The sequence below is a fragment of the Larus michahellis genome, chromosome 1 (assembly GCF_964199755.1).
Source record: "Larus michahellis chromosome 1, bLarMic1.1, whole genome shotgun sequence".
Taxonomy (NCBI): domain Eukaryota; kingdom Metazoa; phylum Chordata; class Aves; order Charadriiformes; family Laridae; genus Larus; species Larus michahellis.
Window position 1 is genome coordinate 135,605,997 of NC_133896.1, and position 26,729 is coordinate 135,632,725.

At 42.8% G+C, this 26,729-nt stretch overlaps 1 long non-coding RNA gene across 4 annotated transcripts in view; it reads left to right on the forward strand.

Annotated features, from left to right (window-relative positions):
• The first annotated feature begins 2,156 nt into the window (after nt 1-2,156).
• LOC141750196 (uncharacterized) overlaps nt 2,157-26,729 on the forward strand; it is a 241,862-nt gene continuing 217,289 nt past the window's right edge. For all 4 annotated transcript variants that reach the window (XR_012589605.1, XR_012589606.1, XR_012589607.1 and 1 more), the window contains exon 1: nt 2,157-2,337. This is a non-coding gene — a long non-coding RNA (uncharacterized LOC141750196). The remainder of the gene's footprint in view (nt 2,338-26,729) is intronic.

The following is a 26,729-nucleotide window of genomic DNA, read 5'->3' on the forward strand; positions in this document are numbered from 1 at the left end:
AGAAACCCTGGAGAAAGCACACAGCTCATGTATCGAGTTTCCTATTCTTCAGCTGATGGCTTTGATGTTTTATGACAGTTTTTAATGTTGAGGAGGCAAAACAACCTCAAAATGTGCAAAACCATAGCAACTGCTGCAGGAGGATATATCTGGAGGCAAATTGTCCTCTTCTTTTCTAATTTTAGTGCATTTCTTCCCCTCTAAGCAAATGATGGTTGTCCCTCTACAAGTGGGTTTTGTGTTGGGATAGGATTGGGCTGCAGTTTCAGAAAAGACTTGAGCCCAGCGATACGCAGGAGTGAGCACACATGCTGAAACCTGAAGTGATTTTGCTGGGATAAGGGAGTGCCACCCAGTGCCTGTTGATTATTTATTGGATTAAAAGGTCTGTGGGGCAGAAACTGCTGTTGCCCAGACTCTGACGGGTTCTCCCCAGTAGTGTTGGCAGAAGGGCACGTGATGTTTCTGTCTCCTCCTGGGCATCTGGGCCGGTGGCCTACGTGGGGGCTACCTCAGTTTGTCTCTCTTGAACAAAAGCTGGAGCCAGATCTAAAGGGTCTTTTTGATGAAATTTCTCTTGGAAACTGGGGTGTTTCCGTGGAAACTTTAGGTTTAGCAGAGCCGGCCTTTCTGCTTTAGTTGTAAGCGGTGCGAGTGATGATTTGTAAGTCATTATTGTCAGCAGGTCTTGATATATTAGATTCAATAAATTCACACACATTTCTTGCTTACTAGCACTTCCAAAATATATACACCTCATTTTTGCTTTTTGAAGCAGGAAACATCAACTTCAAACTTTTCCTTAGGTAGAAAAAGTTAATTTGCACTCTTTAAAAAAAATATCACTGTAACAAATATATGATCAGAAATTGTCAAATTAATTTTTCCTTTCTTGTAAGACAGGATTTTAGCTTACAGCCTAAGTACTACAGGATTTGTGAAATAAAGCAGTCCCACAAGGATCCAGGCTGAGACACTCATCCTTTTTGCTGGGAACAAGCTGCAAACGAGAATACTTCAGTCAAAACCAGCCATGACTGGCACAAGAGGACCAGTGCTAAGGTGGGCGGGTGCTGGCAAGCCCAGCGACCCACGTGGTTACTTTAATACAGAGCCTCCGTCAAATTCCTGGAATTGATTAGTTGTTAACCCCAAGGAAAATAGTTGTGTAGCTGAAGGGAATGGAGGCAGTATTTGAGTGGCATTGTAATTTCTCCTGCGATTTTTCCCAGACACCGGCGTACCCTTATGCAATGGATAGGAGAATTGCAGCTGAATTAGTCAATACAATGCCACTGGTCTCCGCTGTTTGAGAGCCTTTATTACCAAACAAAGAAAATCCCTACAGAAAGCGAGACCGTGTTATCCATTAATCTGGGCAAAATCTGCTCATGACTTTTCCACCTGCTTTGCAGGATGTTGGGCAGCAAAGCTGGATACCATGGGTCCTTTCGGCTCCCTGTCCAGTGTGGGCTGCAGGGGCTGGACATTCCTACTCAAATCATAGAATCACGGAATGGTTCCGGTTGGAAGGGACCTTAAAGATCATCCAGTTCCAACGCCCCTGCCCTGGGCAGGGACACCTCCCACTAGACCAGGCTGCTCAAAGCCCCATCCAGCCTGGCCTTGAACACTTCCAGGGATGGGGCATCCACAGCTTCCCTGGGCAACCTGTTCCAGTGCCTCACCACTCTCACAGTGAAAAATTCCTTCCTGATACCTAATCTAAATCTCCCATCTTCCAGTTTGAAGCCATTACCCCTCGTCCTATCACGACACGCCGAAACAGTCCCCAGCTTAATAAACGAGCGGGGTTTATTGTGCCCCCAAACTGGGAGAAATCTGCCTAAAGACGCCCCCAAACCCCGCGTAGAAAAAGCTCTGCTCGTTAAATTCCCCCCCCCCCAAACCCCCTCCCCCCCGTCCCCGTCAGCTACAAGCGCCGCCACCCCCGCCGACCCCTCACCACCCTCCTCTCTGCCGCCTCCCCACCGCCGCTCCAGCCCCCGGGGGTCCCGCCGCGGGAGCGGAGGGCGGGGGAGCGGAGCTGCCGCCCGCCGGGGAAGGCCGCGGCTGAGGAGACACCTGGGTTTCCCTGGCAACAGGTAGGCGCCCGCCGCGGCGGCCGGGGGAGCCGGGGTTTCCCCGCTACTCGCCCTGCCGCGCCGTTTGAGGGCCCCGGGGGCGCCTCGCCGGCCGGGGGCGACGGAGCAGGGTCAGGCCGGGGGCCGGCCGCCGCCTCCGCCGCGGGGCAGCCCCCGGGCCAGGTCCTCCGCCCCTTCGCAGGAGGAGCTGGGGGGGGTCAGTCGAGGAGCGGCCCCTGCCAGCAGCGGGAAGGTAAGGGGGCCCTGCCGGTGGCGGGGCCGGGGGGATGGGGGGGACATGGGAGAGCGCTCGGGGTCAGGTACGGGGGGTCCCCCCGCCTGAGGGGCGCTTCACCTGCCCGAGGACCCGCGGTTAGGGTGCAACTCCTCAGCTCAGAGAAGGGCCGCGTTTTCCCGGGACCGGGGCCTGCAGGCTTCCCCCTTCGATGTCCCCCACTTTGCCCAGCTGGTGGCTTCTCCCCTCCCGGCCTCCACCGCCCCGCTTGGCTTCGACGCCAACCTGCCCCGGCACCTGGGTTCCTTCTTCTGGCAGGCACAGCCTGTGGCTGCTGCCTCCCCCCACCGCCCAGCCTGTGCCCCCCGTGTACCGCCTGAGCCCCCTTTGCTTCTGCCTGGGCCCATGCCCAGCGAGGCGGCGTCTCCCCTCTCGCCCACTTCAGCTGGCAAAGACTTGCCTGCTTCCCGCTTAATTTCCTTCCTGATCCTCAGTGAAGGCTGGCAGGTCACCGGCCTCGCTGGTGCCTTTCCCCCTCATCGTCAATGCGGGAGCACTCAGCCCACTGGGGTGCCCGGCCTGCGTGCGGCATCTTAGGGCCTGCCAGGCTTTCTCTCTGGTGTCCCAGGCACGTACGTATGGATGCTGGCTGGTTAATCTCGGCGGCTTCTGACAGGCACAGAAGCATCAGGTTGGGCACAGGTTTGCTGTCATGAGGCTGTGTGGCTCCTGGACGGGAGCTGGCTCCTGCGTGGGCGGTGAGCTCATGTCTGTCTGAGTGTGCCCCCGTAGACAGACATGCCCGCGGTCCAAAGCTCTGTTCCCTCGGCAGGTTGCGGGTCCCCTACCAGAGGGGATGCCTCGGTCGCACCCCGGGATGCACGTGAGGAAATGGCCTCTCAGTGCCAGGCATCACCTCCGATATTCACTGCTGGGTGAGGTCAGGCGGAGATGGGCAGTACTGTAAGGCTTGCCTTGTTGTGGCCAAGAAACTCCTTTCCTACCGCTTTATTTTCTTTTTTCCCTGAATCTCACGCCTAAAGCACAAGGAAGGGCAAAAGATAACAATGTCCTGGTACATATTGTTAAAAACCCCAAACCTTTACAAAAACTAAAACCATAAAAATGATCTTTAAGAGAAATTCTTTAAAAAAATTATCCCCACCTAAAATTTGCCTATTTGTTTTGTAACAGTAGTGCTTGCTACTAAAATTAAATGTCACATAGTCTTCCCATAGAACTTATCAAGAAAATGGAGCTGATTGGTGACCTCAGGCACTAATACAACAATAGCAAATAGGCCACAGCATCACAGACAAAGATACAAATTGACCTTGAATGTCAATTAACAGAAGGCTTTATCCACACTTTTTTATTGCACGCAAGATCTCTGGACTCCACTGTGTCCCTGTGTTTCCTTTGTGTTGTGTTTGCAGAAAAAGAAAAGAGGCACAAAGCTCCTTTTATATTATTAAAACCAGAAGTTGTTTATAATTCTGTGGCCGCTCTGATATTTCCTGATAATGTAAAAACTCAATTCAAAAAGGAAATAATGTGTTGCTTTTCATTGTTCCCCCAAATAACTTAGAGGGAGATAACTTGATAAAAACATTTCTATCACACCCTCTGGTTAGTTAAGTGTAGTTGTTATGTTTCCAAAAATAGATAGTCTCCCAGTGTGCCTGAAATCTGCAACATGGAGGTCAGTTCTGTGTCATGCATAGTCTTTTTTGCCACACACATTCTGCCTTGAAATTGTCATGATCTTCTCCTCTGTTTCTTTAATTCCCTCATAATTTTGCATGGTGCTACAAAGTAGATACATGCTTGTAATCAGAGAGAGACAAACTTGTAATCAGAAAGTAGCCAGCAATAGTTGTTTGATGCCAGAAAAATAAAAAACATTCAGAGGTTTGAAATAAGTGAAATTATCACTTTTTACAGCTTCTGGCAAAATTCCATGACTAACTTCCTTAAGAAATGTATGTACTAAATAATGAATAATGAACCAATATCTCTTTAAACTCTCCACAGAATTGCTTCTTTGTCTTATTTTTCAGTGACTTATAATGTTTTGGCTTTCCCAGCATTACTGATATTAAATCAGCTTGCTGACTGTGGGGATGACTTTGGAGTATGCTGGGGCGGGAGCTGGGAGATCGGGGCCATTCCAGAAGGAGCGGAATGCTTTTCCTTATACTTAGCCTCAGGCATAGACACGGCTTCTTCCTTCAGTCAAAAAAAGGAACTTCAGAGGCTTAAACATACACTCGGACGGCTGCTAATGAAACTGTTCAGTCTCTTCATACATTTCAAAATCTACATGCCATATTTCAGTCTCAGGCCTTCTGGGCATTTGTGTCTAATTAGGCTGGAGGGCCTCCAGTTCGAGATTACCTATGCTGCTTGGTGCCCAAAGTCTTTATATGACTTTGGCAATAAAGCAGATTACCGTGGGTTTATGCGCAAGCAAATTAGGGACAGATGCAAGCATTTTTGTAAGCCCTATTCCTGCTTTCTTAGCAGGGATTGAATTCCACCATCGTCTGGTTCTTTCTACATGAAATGACGAGCATGCCAATTATAGCATATTTGTAAGTAGGGGTACTCTGTAAGATGCGAGGCTTTTAAATACTTCATCTTCTCTTGCCTTTTTTTTTTTTCCAAGGGAGAAACAATACTGCTTCAAGAAAAGCTTCCAGTTCCAGATACAAATAATGAAAAAGAGGAAAGGACTCTTAGCTGAGCTATACATAGCACAGCAACAAATGTTTTGGGTTTGTTTTCATAACAGCTTAGAGTAGAATGGGGAAAACACAATACATAGCATGTGAATTGGTGTTTAGCACTATGAAGTAATATTCCACTGGTTAGGACTGCTATTTACTGGTACTTTAAAAAATAAAATCCCTGGGAGGAATATGGAAAGACTGCTGTGGCTATCTCCTCAGTCATCACCGAATAAATAAACCAGATCTTAATTCTCCAGATTGTTGTCCACTTTATAAGTGCTAGATGCACTTTTAGGATGTTATCCCTGGTTCTGTAAAGCCAAACCTTGAAATGAAATCCCAATTCCAATGAACTAAATGACAAAACTTACCGAACAACTGTTTCATCTTGGATGTCAGGAGAACTGGATACATATTCAAAGGGAGACAACGCCTTAAATGAACATTAAAAATATTTAGAAATATGTGTTAAAATGTATTTTGTGAAATGTTAGGTGGCAGGGATGAAACCCAAATATTAAAGTACTCTTCTAAATTAATTAACTAATTTTTCAGAATGATAGCAAATATCTACAAATCTTCCAGTACTTGGCATCCTGCAGTCTTACATAAGTGATTGTAGATTTTACGTGCCTAACTTCAGACACTGGTAGGTGAATACTTATATTAATAAATACAAAGATAACACACTCCAGAATACATCAGATTCTTCACAGTTATAATTCTGGAATATTAGACTTACAACTCAGAAATACTGTGTTTGAAAACAAAGTTCTTCATGACCTCATTAGGAAGACCTAAGAATAACTGTCTCCTGACAGCCAAACTCCTGTTCGAATATAAATCTTAGGAATCCTTACCTCAGTCCCCCTGTGACAGCTCTACAGAAATGTTCTGATGCCAAGATGGTGAGGAACAGTGGTGCACCATGAAAAGTGAGTGTCTTCTGCCTGTCAGGTTCCCAGATTTTTGCTTGTGATTGTGCAGTTGATAGAGTCAGTTTTATTTCTTTGAAGAAAAAAACATTACACGTGAAACCCTGATATCTAATTTTTAGATTTAAATCATATGACATAAATTAAGCAGTTCCACATTTTAGAATGCTCTAAAAAAACACCCCCAAGTCCTTCTCCCCAGGGCTGTTCTCAATCCATTCTCTTCCCACCCTGTATTTGTGCTTGGTGTTGCCCCGACCCAGGTGTGGGACCTTGCACTTAGCCCTGTTGAACTTCATGAGGTTGACATGGGCCCACCTTTAAAGCCTGTCCAGGTCCTTCTGGATGACATCCCTCCCCTCCAATGTATTGACTGTGCCACACAGCTTGGTGTCATCAGCAAACTTGCTGAGGGTGCACTCAGTCCCACTGTCCGTGTCTCCAATAAAGATGTTGAACAGCACCGATCCCAATACTGACCCCTGAGGAACACCACTTGTCACTTGTTTCCACTTGGACATTGAGCCATTGACTGCAGCTCTGAGTGCGACCATCCAGACAGTTCCTTATCCACCAAGTGGTCCATCCATCAAATCCATGTCTCTCCAGTTTAGAGACCTGAATGTCGTGGGGGACAAATAGTGACAAACATTTACATCCAAGAGAAATCCTGTGTAGCCACCCTTTTATATGCAACTTTTATATTAAAGGAATTTCCTTCATTTGTGAAGTGCTCAGACAGCTGGGATAGGTAATCACATCTGAAATGTCTCCGCTTGCATCTCTGGAATATGGATGTGTAAGCAGTGAGGGGGCATTGCCTGGTGGCAAGCACAGCTGGGGAGGCCTGGTCCTGAATGCTCAGAAGGGGACAAATCTGTCCTGCTGAAGGTCCTGTGCCTTGTCCCCTACCTCCTCAAACCATGGTGAGGGACAGCCTTGCAATGCTGGTCCTGAACTTTGTGGCGTGAGCCTCTATGTATGTAGGAATACAACAGCGCACTTTGATGTATCGTATGGTCATTCATTTTCATAGAAAGCAAAGCGACTGCTCAATAATAGAATGTGCCTTCAGAAGAAGCTGAGCTACTTTTCATGGGAAAGCTAACACTTTAAAACCCCCTTTTCATCCTGTAACATTCCAGAGATCAATGTATATCTGCAAGTGTTAACCTTGAAAAGGGAAGTCTTTGATGCTCAGCCCTGAAGGAGGAAATGCAGGTGTTCTTATGTCAGGGTGCAAACTTAGGAGACCTCAGAAACTACAAATTTGAGTCCACCTTGTCTTCACCAAAATAGTTTTATAGTGAAGGGCTTCAGAAATATTTTTAGGTAAATCAAATACGTATTTCCCAGTATTTCAAATGTAAAGGAGAGGATAAATGCCTTAATAAGTTAGGAAGGCAGTAGCCTCATTTATCAAAAAGATAACAGGAACCCAGGTGATGGAATTATCAATATTTTGCAGGGAAAAAAGCATGTGGTAGGATGAAGCAGTGTACTGCAGTGGGTTATTGGCTTTGTCTTTTGGTCTCAGAACACTAACCTGAACTCTGAAAAAGCATCTGGGGAAGAAATATTCTTAGAGACCCAGTCTGGACCTTTGTGATGTTACAAATGAAACGCAAAAAGTGCATTTTGGTTTTTTTGTTTGGTTGGTTGGTTTGTATGTAATTGAAGTAAGGCTCTGTGGCTTGGATAGTTCTACTTTTTTTCAGCATTTTCTGAAGTCATTATAGCTGCAGCTTGGCTGTCATGTTCTTCCTTTAATTGGAAGCTGGCCAAGGGAATGGTTGGCAAGCCTGTTTTATGGAAGTCTGGACATTATCTTGCTGCTTTGGGGCCTCTGCAGTATTAATAAACCACGAATAAACTTCCTGGCATTTCTTTAACGACATTATGGTTAAAGAACAATCAGTTTAAGCCTTCAGAGAATAGCTATTGCAGAAGAACAGAAAAGACAGTCCACTGACATCTAGCGAACGACTCTTTTCTTTGCTAAAGCAGAAAGCCTTGCTGGATTTGCTACTCTTTCTTGCACGGCTGAAAGAGTAGTCATGGGACATAGTATAAATAATAAACTACCAATAATTAATATAGCCTGTCCACTCGAGAATCTTGTGCATACTGGTTAAAAAGTCTCTTTTCCTCACTTTATCTGCATATGATATTAATTTAATTTTGTGTCCTGATCTTGAATTTATGTTTTGGGATCTTATCTTGAAAATGCTGTTCAAGTTGCTATCCAGTGTGTATCTCCACTAGCCAAAGCCGAGAAAATATGCCTAGATTTAGTGGGGATCTACCTAACTTTCCTTGGACAGGGGGCTGCAGGCAGAATTGCTCTGTGGTGTATGTGGAGGACCATTAAAAAGCATGTTCTGTAGAAACCTGCTGTGTAGGGGGTGCTGCAGGATGAGCCAGGAGTCCATCTGGTCCGTGCTGCCACTCTTTGAGGAGCTGAGTGACGTGGCCAGCAAGAAGCCCCCATCTACGTCATGAGCCTTTGGTCAGCAGTGTCTTGCAGCTGAATTTTTCAACATCAGAGAAGGGGACTCTGGGGGATGCACGTAGGGATTTTCCCTGATGGTGTAATTCTGTATTGAGTGTCATGGTACCTGTAGTCAGCAATACCATGGCTTTTCCTCTCCTATTCCTGTGTGACATACAAATCACTAATGAGTAGCTAATTAGGCATAAGTAATCATGATTTTATTCTGTTTTCCTGTAATAAATATATTCAAGTCCTTGTTCTCACTGGTTTATGAAAATGAACATTCCAAGACAAAAAAATGGTAAAACGTTTTCTTTTTTCTGTCTAAGAATATTAAACTTGACGACCAAAAAGGCAAAGAAAACCCAATAAAGAGAAATTATTACTATGGAAATCCCCAAGTGAGAAGGTAGGGGTTTGAAGGTTTTATAAAATAAAAGTTAAGAACTTCAGGAAATTGATAAAGGCACACAAAAAATCTCAAGGACAAGTAGAATTATGGATGAGATATCCATAGATGAAATGTCCATTAGAATTAGAATGAAGTATTCATAGAATTACTTCTCCACGTGTCGGTGGGCAGGCTGCTGCACCTCTGCTGAAGGTGGTCATAACACCCTCCTCCACCTTTGCTGTGCAGCTGTGCTGCTGCGTGAACTACTGTTGTGCTGCTGCGTGAACTGTTACTGTTAGACTTATTTAAACATCTGGACCTGACAACTAATACCGAGAAGTTTTTAAAGAATTCACTGGAGAGTTCTGTGGCTTATGAAGCTTGAATTTTTCAAAATGCTTTGAAACACAGAGAAATTGTAGGGAACTTGGGAATTTGTCGCCAATGCTTTAAAAAGGAATCTTCTGGATAATTGCAAGCCTATCAATTTGGCTCTGGGCCTGGAAAAAGTGAAAGAAATTGTTCTACTGGACTACATTTAAACTTGCTATCATTCTTTAAGACTAGTCACCCGTGGTTTTTGGAAAATAGATTTTATTAGCCTGACTTTTTATTCGTTTCTTTATTCTCTTATTTGAGAGATAACAAATACAGTTTGATCAATGCCATCGTGTTGAAGTAATATATAATACGCTTCTGTGAGGCATGATTTTTTGATGAAGTAACTAGACTGAAATGAAATCAATGCAGTGCTTCTTAAATGGACTAAAAGCTGGCAGACAGGCTATGAAACATGACTGTAAATGGGGAATCCTCACTGAGTATGTGCCATTCTGTTGGATCCTGTAAGAACTGGTTATTATCAGTAACTATTTAGCACTTTTATTGATGACCTAGATGGTAACAATATCAGTTTTCCACAGGACTAAGGGAAATCTAAGAAAGAGGATAGCTATCTGATGCAAAGAGATCTGTCAATGGGTCTAAAGTGGGTGCAAGCTGTAGTGTATCATGAATGATGTTTTACTGAGCTAGTGCAGCTCTTGGACGCTGCTTGGCAGCACTGAGTAAGGGTAGAGAAGTATTTTGCAAACACAAAATAGGGTTCCTACAAATAAACTTTACTTTAGGAAGGAGAAAGGGAGTTCAGTAGTGTCAAGACAATAAAAGACTACGAAAAATTGAACTCCAAGGTTACTATGTACTGGATTTACTGAAGAGGGGTGGCTCAGTATCGCTTGCTCTGTTTATGTACCAGTTCTGGTTCATCATATGGGTAAAGGGATTCTTCAGTGTAGCCTGCAATGGCATAACAAAATGCGGTGTCTGGAAAGCAAAACTAGACCCAAGAAAGGTTTGCCTTTGTAACAGTCACATAAACTGACCATTGGAATATTAGTATCAGTACCAACATTATTTAAAAAGAAATTCTAGTTAAAGGCGGCTGTGATTCTGGAAAGTCTTGGTTTTTTCAGGTCTGAACTCTAAGAGGGCTCCTGTCACGTAAGAAATATTACCTAAATTCAGTCTTTTTAGTGCTTAATACAAACATTTCCAAGAGAAGCAAGGGTCTCTCTCTGCAAGGGTTTAATTGTTTAGAGAACTTTGAGGCTGTATTCAGGCCTCTCAACATGGATGAAACTTAATTTAGTCTTTTGCTCTGGTCAGAATTTATATGAAAGAATTGGCTTTATGTTAAAGTTTTTATTGTCAGGAATGGAAACAGGGAAAGTCCTGTGTATCTATATTAGAACCTGGCGTCTGTACGCCACACTCCTCTCTCCTGTTGCTCTCTTACCCTATTGCTTGAGACTTCCTAAATTGCTAGGACAAAGAGAATGGGAATTTGACTTACATATTCCTTCTGTTTTCTGAGGCAGCTGGTTTTGGCCTGGAAGTAGAGCAGCCGAATGTAGCGCTCAGCTCAGGCAACTTCTCTGAATGGGCCAAATGCAGTAAGGGGCTAAGATGAAATTTTTACTTCGAGCTAGATGAAATTCTGGACTGCTTTTGACAGAGGTTTCACCAAAACCCTGCTAGAGAGTTTGCCTGTGACTGGGTTTTATTTTTGCCCCTTGAGAGGATTTTGTGCCTCTCTGCAGGGCAGTGATTGCTTGAGATTATACTGAAATTTCTTAATGTTGAAGCGGCGTGTGACAGAAAGCAAAAGCAACTTCAGTATTATAGCTTAGACATCTCAGTTAGCCCGAGGGATCTCAGTTGGACAGAGACAGGTTCTGCTCTGCTCCATGTTCTCAAGAATCAGTAAATTTAGAAATTTGATCTGTAGAAAGTCCATCGTGTTTAAGTACAGCCCTGATTATCTGTCTGTTTTCTGCTTATGCTGTTCTCTACTGACAGGGCTCTGGAAATAATGCATGAAGAAGTCTTACATCTTGAACAGTTAATGTTCACCTGCATGTTTTTCACCTTTTTGCTAATTAAAACACAGGAATGAAAAATGCTATTCATTTGAATCAAGGTATTTTGTATAAAATTTGTAAAGTTAGTAATTATACATAAATTTTCTCTACCACTTTTGTCCACTGGAACAATTTATCCTTCCATCCTACTAAAATTGAAAATAATGAAGCTGGCTTACTTTGCAGAGGACTTTGAAATGACATGGCCAGATCACCTAGAAACAGAGCCAGGACTAGTATCTCTGAATCCCAATCTGCTTTTGTATCCACTGGACCATGCTGATGACACCACTAAATACAGAATTTGGGAAGTACCTAATTGCAAGTGCATAACCAGATTTCAGGTCTTGCTTTAGGAATATACTAAGAATGTTTTTTTTTTAAAACTGTGATGATAAGGTCTTTTTCAAATAGACTTTTTTTAATTTATAAAACTATAAACAGAAAATGTCACCCTCCATACTTGTTCTCAAGAACAAATTTACATTTTTTTCTATGACCATAAAAATACTTGCATTTTTTATCTATTCTAGTTACTGCATTGAAAGCTTGCTCTTCGTTCACGTTCAGTTCCTGTCTTCAGTTCACCCTTGATAGCAGCCTACAGCACACATAGTCTATATTCTCCAGCAGTTGCAGCAGTATTTATATGTAGGAGCTGTTTGTAACATCAGTAGAAGTTATCTCTTTCTCCTCTTTGAAGTCGTTCCTTAAAACGATCCTTTCTCTGCAATTTTTTGGCACCAATTGAATTTCTTGTAAGAGCTGATCATTTCCTGTCAGGCTTAAAAAGAACATCCAGTTGCTTTCTTTTGTTCCACCCGCCCCCTCGCCCCCGCCCCGACCCGACCCCAATTTGTGCTGACCTGTGCCCTCCTGTTTTACTGCTGGATCGGAGATGCCTCTGATAAAGGGCTATCTATTGTTCAAATGGGATTTAGTGCAATGATCTCTTAGTCTGGTGTCCAGGTCTTTAAGTGTTATAGTCTACAAATTACCATCCTTATCTCCTTTTGTCTTGCTCTATCTTGCTGAAAGAATGAACGTGGCTGTCTCAGTAGTAGCCAGGACTATCAGTTTCCTCGCTGAGAAGACAAGCATGTTCCTGCTGTACGCGTGTATATCCCAGTGACCTGCCTGATGGTAGGCATTGCAAACTCATCTGAGAGGACTTCTGTTCACCTGTCTGACATCTCTGCTCTGAAGAGTCTGGTTATTAAAGCATCTGTATGAAAGATACTGGCTTAGGTTAGCCTTACGTTTGTATGCTGAGATTTGTAAATCTGGTTGTTGAATCAGTTTGAATCACTGGTATCTTTCCGAAGACAGAAGTAGTATTTAATGAATATAACTGTTCTGTTAAATATTATCCCATTTAATTAACACCAAGCTTAATTAGAACCCCAGAAAGGACAGTCTAATCTCTGTTTGAATAACTGCACCAACCTGCCACAATGTAAATCAAGGTTTTAGCAGGGTAATTCAACAACCTTGCCTTGGTAGTTAAATGATTAAACATCTGCTGTGTTGAAGAGAGAAACACGTTTCGTCTTACACTTGCAGCTCATCCAATAGCTAGAAATTGAAGCTGTTGACTATCAGTGACTAATAGCTTCAAGTCCTGTTTCTGTGGCACATTGCAGTTGGCAAGAGTCTGCCTGCTTCAAGGTTCCAGAGAAAAGTGTAATACTTTCTGAAAAAAAAAAAAAAAAAAAAAAAAAAGCCAAAATAATTCTGTCATTTAGTTACTACTCTGAATTGTATGCACACAGAAATACACCAAATATAAACTTAGAAATATTATTTTATGTTTAAACTTAGGAGTTAAAACCAACATGAGATTTATTTTAAAGCTTACAACCAATACTGTGAAAAATGAAACTGATAAGAGTTATCACCTGTTTTGTTAAATGTTGATCAAACCCAAGCAAGGCTTGCATTTTTTAATGTCTGAACAGGAGCATTCCATGTAGTCTGCACTGTGTGGTGCTGCAGTGACTGAATTGTAGCAGTAATGTACATTATTCCCATGCAGTGGTGTAAACCCAACTGTTTTCCCCTGCTCGTGCACCCCTTTTCCCCTGCCCCTGGGTGCAGCAGAGGGGTAGGGGTTTTGGAGAAGCTGGCTGGCTGTCCCTGACTGGCAGCCCCATCTGCTTGCAGTGTGCCTGCTGCAGATTTGACTGCTGAATGACCAGCCTTGATAGAAAAGAAATATGTGCCAATGGCATGGGCATACGTGCCAAGAGAGAAGTATCAATTAGGAGCTTTCTGCTTGCGGTCTAGCACCCTGCTGTAGGTGCATGAGTATTTTGTACGAACAGTAGCTATTTATGGATGACTCCTAAACATGAGCAGCGTAAGGATTAGCAAGATGTACAGTATGTGATACTTTGCCCTTTCCACAAACATCAGGGTCACAGCACTAAAGAATTGCAATGAGGTCATAAAAATATTCTTTTTTTCCCGAGCTTTAAAGATCAGCACTATTTGTCATGGAGCAAAATGGCTTGGAAGTTGAACTTCTGTTCCCACAATTGTATTTAAGAAGTGCTTATGAATCTTGACAGACTTATGACTGATTGTAAGCAGCTGAATGAAAACAATAGGCCTGCGATAGCCACGGGACATGGGTGGGCCCCACCATCAAGAGTATCTGCGCTGATGAAGTCTTGCGTGGCAGGTAGGCTATGTCCGGGCAAAGCCCCGGGAGCTCAGGCAGTCACACTGCGACACGTTTGAGTTTCAGTTCCAGCTATTTCTCAGCTGCTCAAACACTCTGTCTGAAGAAATGTGTTAAAGAAAGTGCATTTTGCATGCTTTTTATAAAGAGGCTGAACTGTGTCTTCCCATGATGCAGATTCGCATCTAAGAACATGCTGGCTGTCATAGCTTTAACCCCAACCCACTCTCATAGTTCGGGGAGGCATATGTTGTCAGCTCAAGGCTGGCTCAGAGAGGGGTAAATACAGATGGGTTGATGTGTATGAGTGTCCATATATATGTTTATAGCTAAATGTTGTATTAACATGAATATAATTAACTGAGGAAAAGATAATTCCTGGAGAAGTTGTCTAGGACTGAAAGTCTTATGTGGCCAAGGGCAGAAAAGCTTGCAAAAGAATGAATTTTCTTGATGCCTAGATCTTACTTCTTAAAAGATGAAGAGAAGATACAGAAAGGGAGAAGCAGGATATAAAAAAGCAAAGTGGTGAGATTCTTGATTGTGGTAATTGAGGACAGACTGATAACGGGGAGAAGTTACTTGCAATTTACTGCCCACTTACAAATTACAGAGGGAAAGAAATAGCTATTCTGCACAACCTGATATGACAGAGGCCCTTTTCCATCTGTAACTAACTAAAAATCTACTGCTGTTTTGTAATTCCATGTAACTGAATCAGAATCAGTAAAGCACTTTGCTTCTTTTAAATGCAATTGCCTTTGGGTAGAAAATGTTTCCTAATGTCTCCTAAACTCTTTAAGTGGTATTTCTGTGAGTATATGAAGATCTGTTCTGCACAAAGGAATATTGCAGTCTGAAATCTGTATTTTGGAGTCACATTGTTAGATAAATTTCTTTGTAAGACGTGGCAAGCTAAATAGTTGTGTTGAAAGGCTTGAAGTTAAAGATTATTATAATATTAAATTACATATGCATATTTTTAAAGGAAACAGTGTATTGATCTGTAGAACATTGAGAAGACATTAGTTCTGTAAAAAAACATTTCTGGAAATACATTACTTATGGCTGTTTATATACAAAATCTTTCTTATCCCACATATATTAAATGCAGTGTACTCTGTCTATAAAGATCTTTTGCGGCTTACTGTTTGATCTGAACACCACATAACAGAGTTCTGCTTGTGGTGAAATTTTGTTTAATTGAAAGCCCAAATGAAGAAGATGCCTAGTAGGGAAGGAATAAAATGCACTAGCTATAAATAAATGGACACTCTGAAGTTGGTATATGAGGTGCTTTTTATTTTTACAACCTGGAATGCTAATTTCAAAGAAGAAACTAGAAAAGGTGGAAAGAAATTGCAACCACTGTCACACTCAAAGGTCTGTGTGACAAAAGGCAGGTGAAAGAAAAGATGAGATCACAAAAGAGATTTTTTTGCAAGAAAAAAAGAGGTTCTTAGCAGACTACAAATAAACCCAAAATGCAGTGAAGAATTAGAATCTCGGTGCTTTAAACAGTGGAGGGAATTCCATAGTCCAGCAGTACTACACAGGTGGGAAAGATTGTATCCTACTTATTGCATTTTAATTTCTTTATCAGTCGAGGTACATCGTTTTCAGAAAAAGCGATGTGGTCTGATTATCTGGTAATTCAGACAACCCATTATGATGTTTAATTTGCAAATGTTCATGACCTAGAACGTTTCACTAGGCAGCTGATAGCGTGAGGAAGAGTTAAAGCTGTGGGCTCAGCCTCCTGCTGCACAGGGAGTGTGTTGGTTGAAGTAGCTGCAGAAGTGCAAGACAGATCTGCAAGTCGGGCTCCTGCTACATGGACTTGGAATGAAATTGATGCATGGGTGAGACGGGATTTTCGTCCTCCGTGTTCTTCAAGGAGGTACACACATGGCAAGGATTTGATGAGTGGAATTGTTAGACTATATCTGAGCAGTGCTACACAGGGACATAATACTTTGTATCCTCAAGTCTTCAGGGAGAACTACAAGACAACAGGATTAACTATCAGAGTAGATTCTCTCGGTAGACAGAAACTTGTCTACATGATTGGAATAGATAATTGATGGAAGAACAGATAATGCAGACTTCTGGAGCAGATTAGTTTTGTACTTTTCTTTTTCTCATTACAGCCTTTGTCATGAAAATGGATATACTTCATGCCATTTTCTGTTCTCCTTACAGTCATTACACTGGAAATGTTATCACTTTTGATTTTTCCAGTTTTTACATTCCTAAGGCCTAGTATAATTATTTTCTCATAATATATTTTCGGTTTCAGTGTCTTTATAAAAAAATTAGCATTGGTGGAGTTTGGTAGGTAATTTTTTTCTTCCCTGACAAGCTAAAGATGGTATATTGTTTAAAGGAATAGTTAATTATCTTAGGAAGCCATTTTCATTAAGACCTACTTTTAATAGCTGGTTAAGCATAAGAAGTGGTGATGAGGACCTTCCATAGACACTAAGAAGGGAAGGCACCGTAGTCTGCCTTTCAGCATGAAAGAGACCCAGGGCTTCTTGCGTCTGACTCTCTCTATTGCCAGAAAGTCATCTAGCTTTGATATGCCAGTGGCAAATGATGGTGCATCTAATAAAAGCTTTTGGAGAGCAATGCGATGACTACGTATTCTGGTGAAACCCAATGCAATTGAAAATAACTGGAATAACTTTCTGTTTGTGGGATGAATTATCTCTTATAGGCATGCAACCTTACAAAGTCTTTTAAAAAGTTTAAATCTTTAGAAAGGGATACTAGCTTCGAAGAAGGATTAATTGACAGATATCCTTTGGCTTCTGCTGTTCTGGACCTCTCATTTCATAAGTTCTCACTGTTCAAACCGCATGCCTTATTTCTAGACTGAAACTATCTAGTTTTACTTTCTAGATTCTGCATTTTTTACAGTCTTGTTCTTTTATATTTTTCCCCATCGAAATAGTGAGTAGGGATGTCTGTTTTTGGTGTCTGCATGGTTTGTACGAAGCACAGATTTGGTTCAGTTAGGTCACTCAGCACCTTCCGTTCCCATCCCAGTCAGGGTTGGAGAGATTAAAACCCACACATAATTCTTAATTGCCTGTAATTGCTAAAGAATATTAATAGGATAAAGATGTACACCAAAGATCAGCAACACTTGCTTCTCTTCTGTACCTTAGGTACCCGTTGATAACAAATTCTAAAGACTGTGTTCTTATTGCCCTTGAAATGAAGCTGGACTGTGAGAAATACAGTAATAGATATATAGCTGATGGGAATGGTGCTTCTTAAGATTGCGTGTTGGTACACGTATGTTCCTGAAGTTTACTGGTATCCCACTGATTAGATGTTGCTGAGTTATATAGTACCTAAATATAATATATCTCCCATTCTTATCAAAAGGTTGTCTGGACAAAATGCATTGTTACCTACAGTGACCTTTTCCACATTAGTCTCCTAATAAACTGGTTTATACTTTCATTTTTGTGCCCATTAAAAACAAGACTTAAAATGGGCTGCCCCCTTTTGGAGACAATCAGACTTTGTTTCAATGGTTTTTAAAAGTGATCCCGAGGAGAAATACCAATAATCTAAATCGAGAATACTGAGCAGAGCAAACCACTGCAGTGCAGAACATAATTCATAGAAAGCATTTGACAATAGCATTTTTGATGATTCATTCTCCTGACTCAGATGGCAGAGAGAACCAGGCATGGGAACAGTGTATTTTTGCAATAAAAGGATGAGAAATGCAAGGGCACACTTGTTGTGATGACCCTGGAAACGATAGCAGGTTATTCTGGTGTCCATTCTGGTCCAGGTCATGATGCGTGGGGTGAAGGAGGGAGAGCACAATCAGTAAATGTATGAATACCACATAAATTAGTGAAGGATGTGGGGAAAATGTCTAACCAAGTACAGCTGATGACTTTTTTTGTAAGTTTGACTGGTAAAGATAATTTCAGTTGCTGTAGGGCATGCAGCATTGTGTGACATCCTAATTTTTGTCATGAATCGTTCTGTGAGATGGGGGCAGTTCTGCGCAAGATTGTTTTCATAGTGTTGGGTCTTGTATTTGCATTGCCCTGTGACTAAGTAGTGATGAGGTCTGCCTGAAGCTTTACGCACTGCTGAGCTGCAATAAAATCTGTCCGCCCCGTGAGCACTCCAGTATCTGACATTGTGGTTGTTTTAATGGGATTATTTTTTCTTGTACAGAGGCACTGATTCGGGCCTCCCTTGCCTGCCTGGCCGCGTCTGTCTTAAAGCTTGTTGGATTTTGGTAGCTTGGTGACACCTGTCCCTTTGTCGAACTTGGCTGAAAGCAGCCTGCATGTTTAAAAGTGTGGGGAAAAAAGTGCCAATGTTCAGACAATCCTGTTTCTCAAGGACTCCAGCATAAAATGAAGAGCACGGAATTAGCGTAGCTCTTGGTACCTGGATTAAAACTAACTACCTTCAAAAGAATAGCCATGCAGTGCAGTCTTCCCAGGGAGGCCCTATTTGGGAATTTTTCAACTTGAATTGAGGTGGGAGGGAAAACCAGGTGCACTGTACCTGCGATTTGCAAATCTCACACCACATGTGGTCCAGCCAGATGTGCCTGACAGCCCTCAGCACACGACAAGTACATACCTAGTGACATGCTGGGTCAGAGGCTGTAAGTATCCCAGAAACAGAAGGATCCCTTTCACAAGGCAGCCATGGCTGCATTTTTAATCCAGTCAGAAGCCTTTTCCCTGCCTGCTGCTGAGGAGACCTTCAGTAAGAGGGTGGCCATGTGTGGGACGTACAAGTTGCTGTGGTAGCGGTGCTCAGGGCCTGGGCAAGAAATGCTGAGAGGTGCTACGCGAGACATTTTCCACTGAGCCCTGGCTTTCTTGCAGTCTCGGTCCTACTGGGAATGTACAGGAGTTCCTCTGTGCGTCTGGCTGCTGGTCAGGGCTGCCTGCAGCTCGACTGCACTGCGGGTGCACACAAGCTCTGGCCGAGTGACCTGGTGACATGGTGGCAGGTGTCCTGCTCTGCCACTGGAAGCATGTGGGGGTTTGCTTCTTGCTTGGCCTGGGAAGGCCAGCGGCAGCGCTATGGACAGACACTTCAGGTGGAGTGCAAAGTACTGATGTTTTTGCTGGCTGTTGCCTCTTTGTGCTGGCCTTCAGAGGATGGTGTGGGTTTAATTTTGACCAATGAAGCATAGGAAGGTCCTGAAACCCAGGGAGAGTGAAGGGAGATGGGGCGATACCAGTTCTTCTCCAGCTTTAATTTTGTTGCTTTCACTGCTGCCTCTACGCGTTTATGCACACTAACTTTGTAAATGCATGACAGTCCGTAAACTTTACATTGTCTTTCCTTCAAAGTTGGCTTATCCTGGCCAGGGAGTCTTCCGCAAGACTATATGAGTCACAAAAATTAGCAATATGCTAAGTTAAATACAGTAAATGATTTATCTCCTCTCCCTCTGGTTTGTGTTTTGAAATGTACGCTGCGCGGTTTGATAGCTTCCTACCACTGCTGCCAGGCCACCTGTCCCGCACTGCGTCCAAGTCTTTGTCTCCAAAAATACCACTGCAGCTCAGACAAACAGCTTGGCAGCCATGCCAGGGAAGACCTTTAAAATGACGATCTCCTATCGCCACAATGGGAGAAAAAGATATATTACACGTCTGCCCCAACACTTCAGAACTACAGAGCTGGAAATACCACATCTATAATACCATGTCTAAAATGCACACAGAGCCGATCGGCCTCTAGAAACAGGCATCGTCTGGCTTCACAATAGTTAACATAATACTACTGCTTTCTGTGATATAGTCTGATTTTTTGGTCTTTTTTTTTTTTTTTTTTTAATCAGTGACTCAAACTATTACCATTGATAAATTAGGCTTTTATCCCTTGCCACAAACGCAGTACTTTTTCTCTGCTTACTCTTTCTTTTTTGCCTGTTAGTGAAGCTATTGTAAGTATGTAATGCCATGTGGTGGCTGTGGACAGACGCTTGAGGTGTTTGAAGAAGTATGTGAGATGTAAAAAGACGATAAAGTGGATGACCTACTGAGATTTAGGTCTCCAGAAGTAGCAGAGTTGCCTCCGTGCTTTTGTTGCTGATGATTTGTTTTTTATAGACTTTGCCCGTATGTTTCCATACCCAAGCTAGCTCATGGCAGCCCAGACGATGGCAGGGAGCCCGGTGCTGGTGGTACCCTCCCTGGATAGGACTGTTAGTGCTGAGCCCTTGGCTGCTGCGGCTGGATCTCAGAGCTAGGTGGTGGCCCTGATGGTGGCCCATGTGAGCTGGCATCGCAGTTGGTGGGACTGCAGACACTCATCTTGTGCTGGACATCAGAGAGCGAGCAAGAGAATGGAGTTGCAGTCATTTGGGATTTATTTGTTGGATGGATGGACGTAACTGAACTTTTTTTAGCAGAGCTGCAAGGTGAAGAAGCCCAAGCAGGATGCAGCTCCTGCAAAGTATCCTTGTCCCTGGCAGCAGCATCCTCTGGTGCACAGTGGTGGGACTTCGGGGATGACACATCCTCACCACTGGGCTTTGCAGAAGGCACTACTGTGCAAGCCATCATGATGGGATGCCCAGTGTCCTCTGGGTCAAGGACAGTATTGATTGCGAGAGAGATGTGGCGAAGCCACTTCGTAAGCACATAGTGTTTGAGGGGACGATGTGAGGGAGGCACAATGTCTCAAGTTTCTGCCTACGTGCAGATAGAATAAGGAAGCACGTCTGTTAAAACAAAAGGGGCGTGTTGCTTGTTTGTTTTTAAGAAACTTTCCATCCTCCCATTGAAAGAAGCCCTTGGGGTAAAAGGAGTGCAGTTGCGAGGGTTTAATATTGTTGGCATCTGTTTCTACCGAGGTTACATAATTGCTGTTTTCCTGGGAAATGAAATCATGGAAATGATTTCCATGAAAATCCACCAGAGCATAAGCAGGCGCAACTTTGATTTCAGGCACCTGTCTGTGCCAGTATTTAATTTGGCACAGGAAATGTAGCATCAAAACGAATATAAACAAGGAGCGCAGGAATAATGGCACAACTGGCATTCAGACACTGAGATGTGAGAACAAACACATCCCTCCCCAGCATGGGAAACTTCACCTTGTGTAGTGTGGGTGGGGGACAAGGCCAATGTCAGGAGCAGGCAAGGAGAGTCCTGTGCAGCAGGAATGGCAGGGGAGGGCTGGGAAATACACTTGCAGAAACCCAACAACGCATACCTTAAACGAATTGGAAGGAGAGAAGGGCAAGCTGCAACCAAAGAGGAGAAGGTGGAAGGCTGTAAGGCCTTTCCTCTGTCTTGCCTTAGTAATTATCTCTTGTTTGCAGAGCTTCCATTAATTGGAATGCATTTCCTAATGAAATTAGGCTGGCAGCCAGTATTCAAGTCTTTTTACTGCGAGGGAAAATTTGTTCTTTGAGCAACTCAGCCATTGATTTTTGTTTGTGTTTTCATTCATCATGAGACTGTTACGTGCCAAAAATTCCACGCTCCGTCATATTGCCTTGGACAGTCTGAGTTATTTGATTTATTCCCTTGCTCCTGTGTCTCAAAAACTGAATTCTACAGCAGTGCCCCATTTGTAGTTACTTTGTTGTACGGTTTTCACCCCCCTCTTTTTTTTTTTCTTTTTTTTTTTCTTTTTTTTTAAACAGTTGGCCTTCCTTTTAACTATCTATCTGTTAGGACAGCATGAAATGCACAGCAGTGCAAAGACACTAAGAATCCCAAGGAAAAAAATAATAAGGCTTCAAAAAATTGGTTGAAATTACATTTGCATTGTGGGATTTCTAAATTTAAAAGGATTCTCAAACTTGCCTGGCTTATAGGGAACACGGGAGCTGGACTATATCAGTGCAGAAGAGCACATTTTGAAGAGAGATCTTTGGCAAAGAAAATGGCAACAGTTGAGCTGGAAAGGAGTGGGTCAAAACCCTGTTCAGACCTTAGACAGTCTTTGAACTGTGAACTGTGCTTTGCTTATCTCTTTGAAGAAAGGTGGGACTGGAAATGGCAATTACAGCATTATTTGGATGTGGTGTCATCTTCGCTTCTTCAGCCAGGTCGGGACTAGGTATTGCTCATGGGTGTGCAAAAGGCCTTGCCTATCTTACTCTGCAGGATAGTGTTTGATGTATTGGCAGTATTTACATACCTTATCCGTCAGGCTGATTTCCAAAAATGAATCTTTCTGCTACATCCTCACTACATGATATATATCTGTACTGATCATCCTCCGTTACAAATATGAATCTTATAAAATGCATGCAGCCATTTTTACAACAGACTTTAAGTAATCGATCTGCCGGTCTCCTTTCTCATTCAGCAGATAGGAAGGATAGGGAGCAAGGCTGAAGGTTAGACGAAGAGAGAATGATTTGAGTTACTTCCAGCTCAGAATGATCAAAAATATGAGACTGATTTTAAAATTAGTTTTTGAAAAGCAATATGCTTAAGGTTTATCTTAGTTTCTTTGATGTTTGAGACTTAAATGAATGAACTCAATTTACCTTTACAGATTTGTCTCAACACATGTTAGCATAAATGGTTATGAATTAAAACTTAGTCACCCACCATCTACAACAACTGGAAGTACAGGGACAAGATCAGTATTATAGGGCCTGTGACTGAAATCGGGAGAGAAAATAAACTGTGAAATTCTGTACCTTTTAGGACTTCACTGCAGTTTCTATAACAGTGACAGTCTTCAGCTTACTAAAGCTTCCTCCTGCGTGTGTGTATTAGACTGTATGTATGCATGGAAACTCACACAATTGGTGCTACTTACTCAAACAAAAATAATTTTCTTAGGTGGATTTTAATTCTTTCTCCTTATGATTCAAGTAGGTTTATTTTCTATCCAGAAAGCAAATACTGCAGTAGTAGTCATCTTCAAGAGACAGGCTGTTGCCGTGAGAAGTTGCATTGAGAAATTATGTCGAGACCCCCCACTAATGCCATGCATATTATGGATGATGTGAAGAACTTAGTGGTGTTGCCAACACATGGTTATGGTGAGAAAGAAAGTCAGCCAGCTTCCTGTAGCTGCTGGGCTGAGGCTGTGGCCTCTTTGCGCAGCTATGACAAATTTGTGTGTACAGACGGTAAGTGTTTCAAGAAGGACTGATGGTCTAGTTTAAGGGAATGTTAAATTGGAACAGTTCACAAAGAGGGACAGCCGTTAGGTCAAGGTAAAGATGGTTCTAAGATTATTGGAATAAACTAAAAAGGCTTTAGGGGTGTCTTTCACTGGAAAATGACAAGGAGAGAAAAAGGAGTGTTACCGAGGGTGGTCTTGTAAAGGGAAAGAAAGAAGGGCAGGCATCAGGCTGTTGCAACTGTCCTCTGAAGACACATAATGGAAGTTTTCCCTCTCTAGCTGTACTGATAACTCCTGGTAATCACTTTTGAAGAAATGTGATTATCAGCTACCTAGAGTACAATATCAGAACTGCACCAGATATTACGGCAACTTGAATGGGCTTTTGGTCACACATTTACAAACAATGGGTGGCATTTTCCTCTAATGTCAGAATTGATCAAACTGTCCATTGTAGTGCTCTCTAAAAGCCCTGGCACTTCTGTGAAATTTACAAATAAATGTCTTAGTCAACCACTTTTTGAGGTTATTGATTATTGACCAGCAAATAGTCTTCAGCACACCTCCCATCTATAATGACGAAGATATTCTATATATTTCTTTATATTATTCACTTCCTTTTGAACTTGGGATATTGTAGAAAATCTGGTAGGCTTGTAGCTCATACTTATAGTCTTCTCCTGTCTGCTATAAAGCAAACAAGCTGACCACCTCCTCTTCCTAAAATTACAGCAACAAGACAAGAAAGTGACACAAGGCTTACGTGGATTGCTTCCCTCTCAATGTACGGCTGGTACCTGACGTTCCATTCACGATGAAATGGCTACAGAAAACAAGGTGTACAGATGCAAAAGAAAATAACTGTGGGAAGAACATGCAGTATCTTAGTGATGCTAGAAATACATTTCCACTGGGGAGTGTGCTGGTTTATCATATTGAAATGATCAACTCTCTCTTAAGGGTCTGAAATTCCATGACTACTGATGTGTTTACAAGAGCAATTTCTGCTTTCTCCTGTGACAGCATTGTCCCCATCTTAAATATGTTATGCATAAATATGGAAGAAGAGAGAAATACAGATGCACACAACATCCAGGTGGCTGAGACCGCATTGTGAGACTCAACTAGTGTACAAACACAGTACCAGAATAAGATCATGTTTGACTGCTGGAACATTTACTTTTCCCAGCGAAGCATTTATTTGCTTTTCATTATTCTTAATAAATGGAGAAAGGACATATATGTGTGTTTTGCCTGCCTGTCTTTCCCACGAGGTGTTTATCTTTTATAAATAAACCAACAAAATCAACCAAAAGACAATGTCTTGACAGAGTGCCCCGATTGTGAGAAAACAAGTCAGCTAAGAGGTTTCCTGTAGGATTTTCAACACCAGGCAGTCCTGGAGAGGAGCAGCGGGCACTTTTCTTTGCTGAGCAGGGTACAAGAATGCCCCAAGGCATCACAGGGAACAGCAGCGGTCCTGAGGGATCATCTACAGCAAAGGATCAGTCACACAGGGCTTGACGTCTGTCATGGTTTAACCCCAGCCAGCAACCAGAACCACTGTTGGCAGTTGTTTGCTCACTTCTCCCCCTCCCCAGTGGGATGGGGAGGAGAACTGGAAAAATAAGCAAAACTCGTGGGTTGAGATAAAGACAGTTTAATAGGCAGTGCAAAAGCCATGCACGCGAGTAAAGCAAAACAAGGAATTCATTATCTGCTTCCCATTGGCAGGCAGGTGTTCAGCCATCTCCAGGAAAGCAGGGCTCCATCATGCGTAATGGTTACTTGGGAAGACAAAAGCTGTAACTCCAAATGTCCTCCCCTTTCTCCTTCTTTCCACGGCTTTATATGCTGAGCATGATGTCATAAGGCATGGAATATCCCTTTGGTCAGTTGGTATCAGCTGTCCCAGTGGTGTCCCCTTCCAACTTCTTGTGCACCCCCAAGCCCACTTGCTGGCGGGGTGGTGTGAGGAGCAGAAAAGACCCTGACTGCTTAGCAACAGCTAAAAATATCACTGTATTATCTTATTAATTCTTATCTTATACCCAAAACATGGCACTATACCAGCTGCTAGTAAGAAAGTTAACTCTATCCCAGCCGAAACCAGGACAGTATCAAACTCGGCTTTCCTTTCTGGAGGCTGTGTCCTCATGCTGCTGTGGCAAGTGTGTCATCTCCTAGTTCTCACAACCTGAGAGGTAGGTAGTTAATTTTAAAATTGTTGATAGTTCCCGCACCTCTTTCTTAATTTTTGTCTTAAATCAACTGTCTCTACCTGCAGTTCTGTCCCATTGACAGTAGTTAAGCGGGGGGTGATGGTGGTGTGTGTGGACCAGATGAACTCCTTTCCAATCTAAATTAGTCTGTATTTTGGGAGAGAATACTAATACAGACTCATCAGGGGAGTAGCAGATTCATCTGTGCTGAGGGAGAAAGTGTGACGACAGCGCTGGAAGGCAGTTCTGGGTTGATGATGGGAGCCTTGTGGAGTAGAAAATGGAGACTTGAAACCTACCCGAGGATACCTACAAAGCGTTAACAGCCACTAGGCTGTTGGTGTGGATCAGTGTAGCCAAAATATTTCTTGCTATGGGAATTCTTTCCTACTCCTTCAGGCTAATGATATAATGGTGTTTTCACTGGAGACAAGACAGGAATGTTTTTTCCTTGAAGACAGTGATTGGCTCCAGACTTCTCCAAGTGATGCTCGCTGGAGAAAACAGCAACTCTTTATGTATTACTGCTGAACTGTTTCATGCTGCAGCTCTGTGACCCCTGTGAATGTTACTCATTTTCACTGTGATTGCAGCCCCCCATGCTGCAACGTGTTCTTCCGCACACGTGTATCTGTGTCTGAAGCAGCCACTGTGACTCACATATAGAGTGGCTTTTGGAACCTTTACTGATTGAGAAGCGGTGAAGGTTTTGAACGAACTGAAAGATGAGGTGAGGAAGTTTCATTTTGCACTGAGACCTCTGTTCCATTGCTGTGACCTTTGCATGCCTGGGGTTCCGGCCATCCAGACAGTGGCCCATTTAAATTCTTTTTGGCCCAGCAGTTTAAGTTGTAATAGTTTCAGGAGTTTAACCCATGGTTTTTTATGCTTGCTCTGAGAGGGCTAAGTGTTTTGCAGACCTCCAGAAAATGTACGTATGGACTTGCAGATCTGGGGTAGACTCAGGAAGAATGCTGAGCAGCATAGAAATGTGGGAAGCCAGAAATAGTTCAGACACACTTTTATGGTTTGTCTGAGTGTCCCCTATGGGATGGGATCTGAGGGTTTTCTAGGCTTACGCAGACATTGTTTTGATACTAAAGCACAGAAGGGCTGGGTCTGCTGCGTGTGGCTATACTAGCTGTGCCAGGGCCTATAGGCACTGTCTTTTAAACCCTTCCATGAATAAATACTCTTGGAGGTTTTTCTGCAGTCCTGCAGCAGGGACTTACTACTCCTGTAACCTTTATCTCTCTTCCTGGAGGGAATTGTGTGCAGTATCCAGTGTAATGCTCTGTCATCAGGATTACATGCTGATATTGCTTTGATAGCTTTCTCTCTCTTTTTTTTTTTTTTTCTTTTTTAGCGTATGGAAGCTACAGCTTTTAGCAGTTGATGTGTCCATCTTGTCCGCTGATT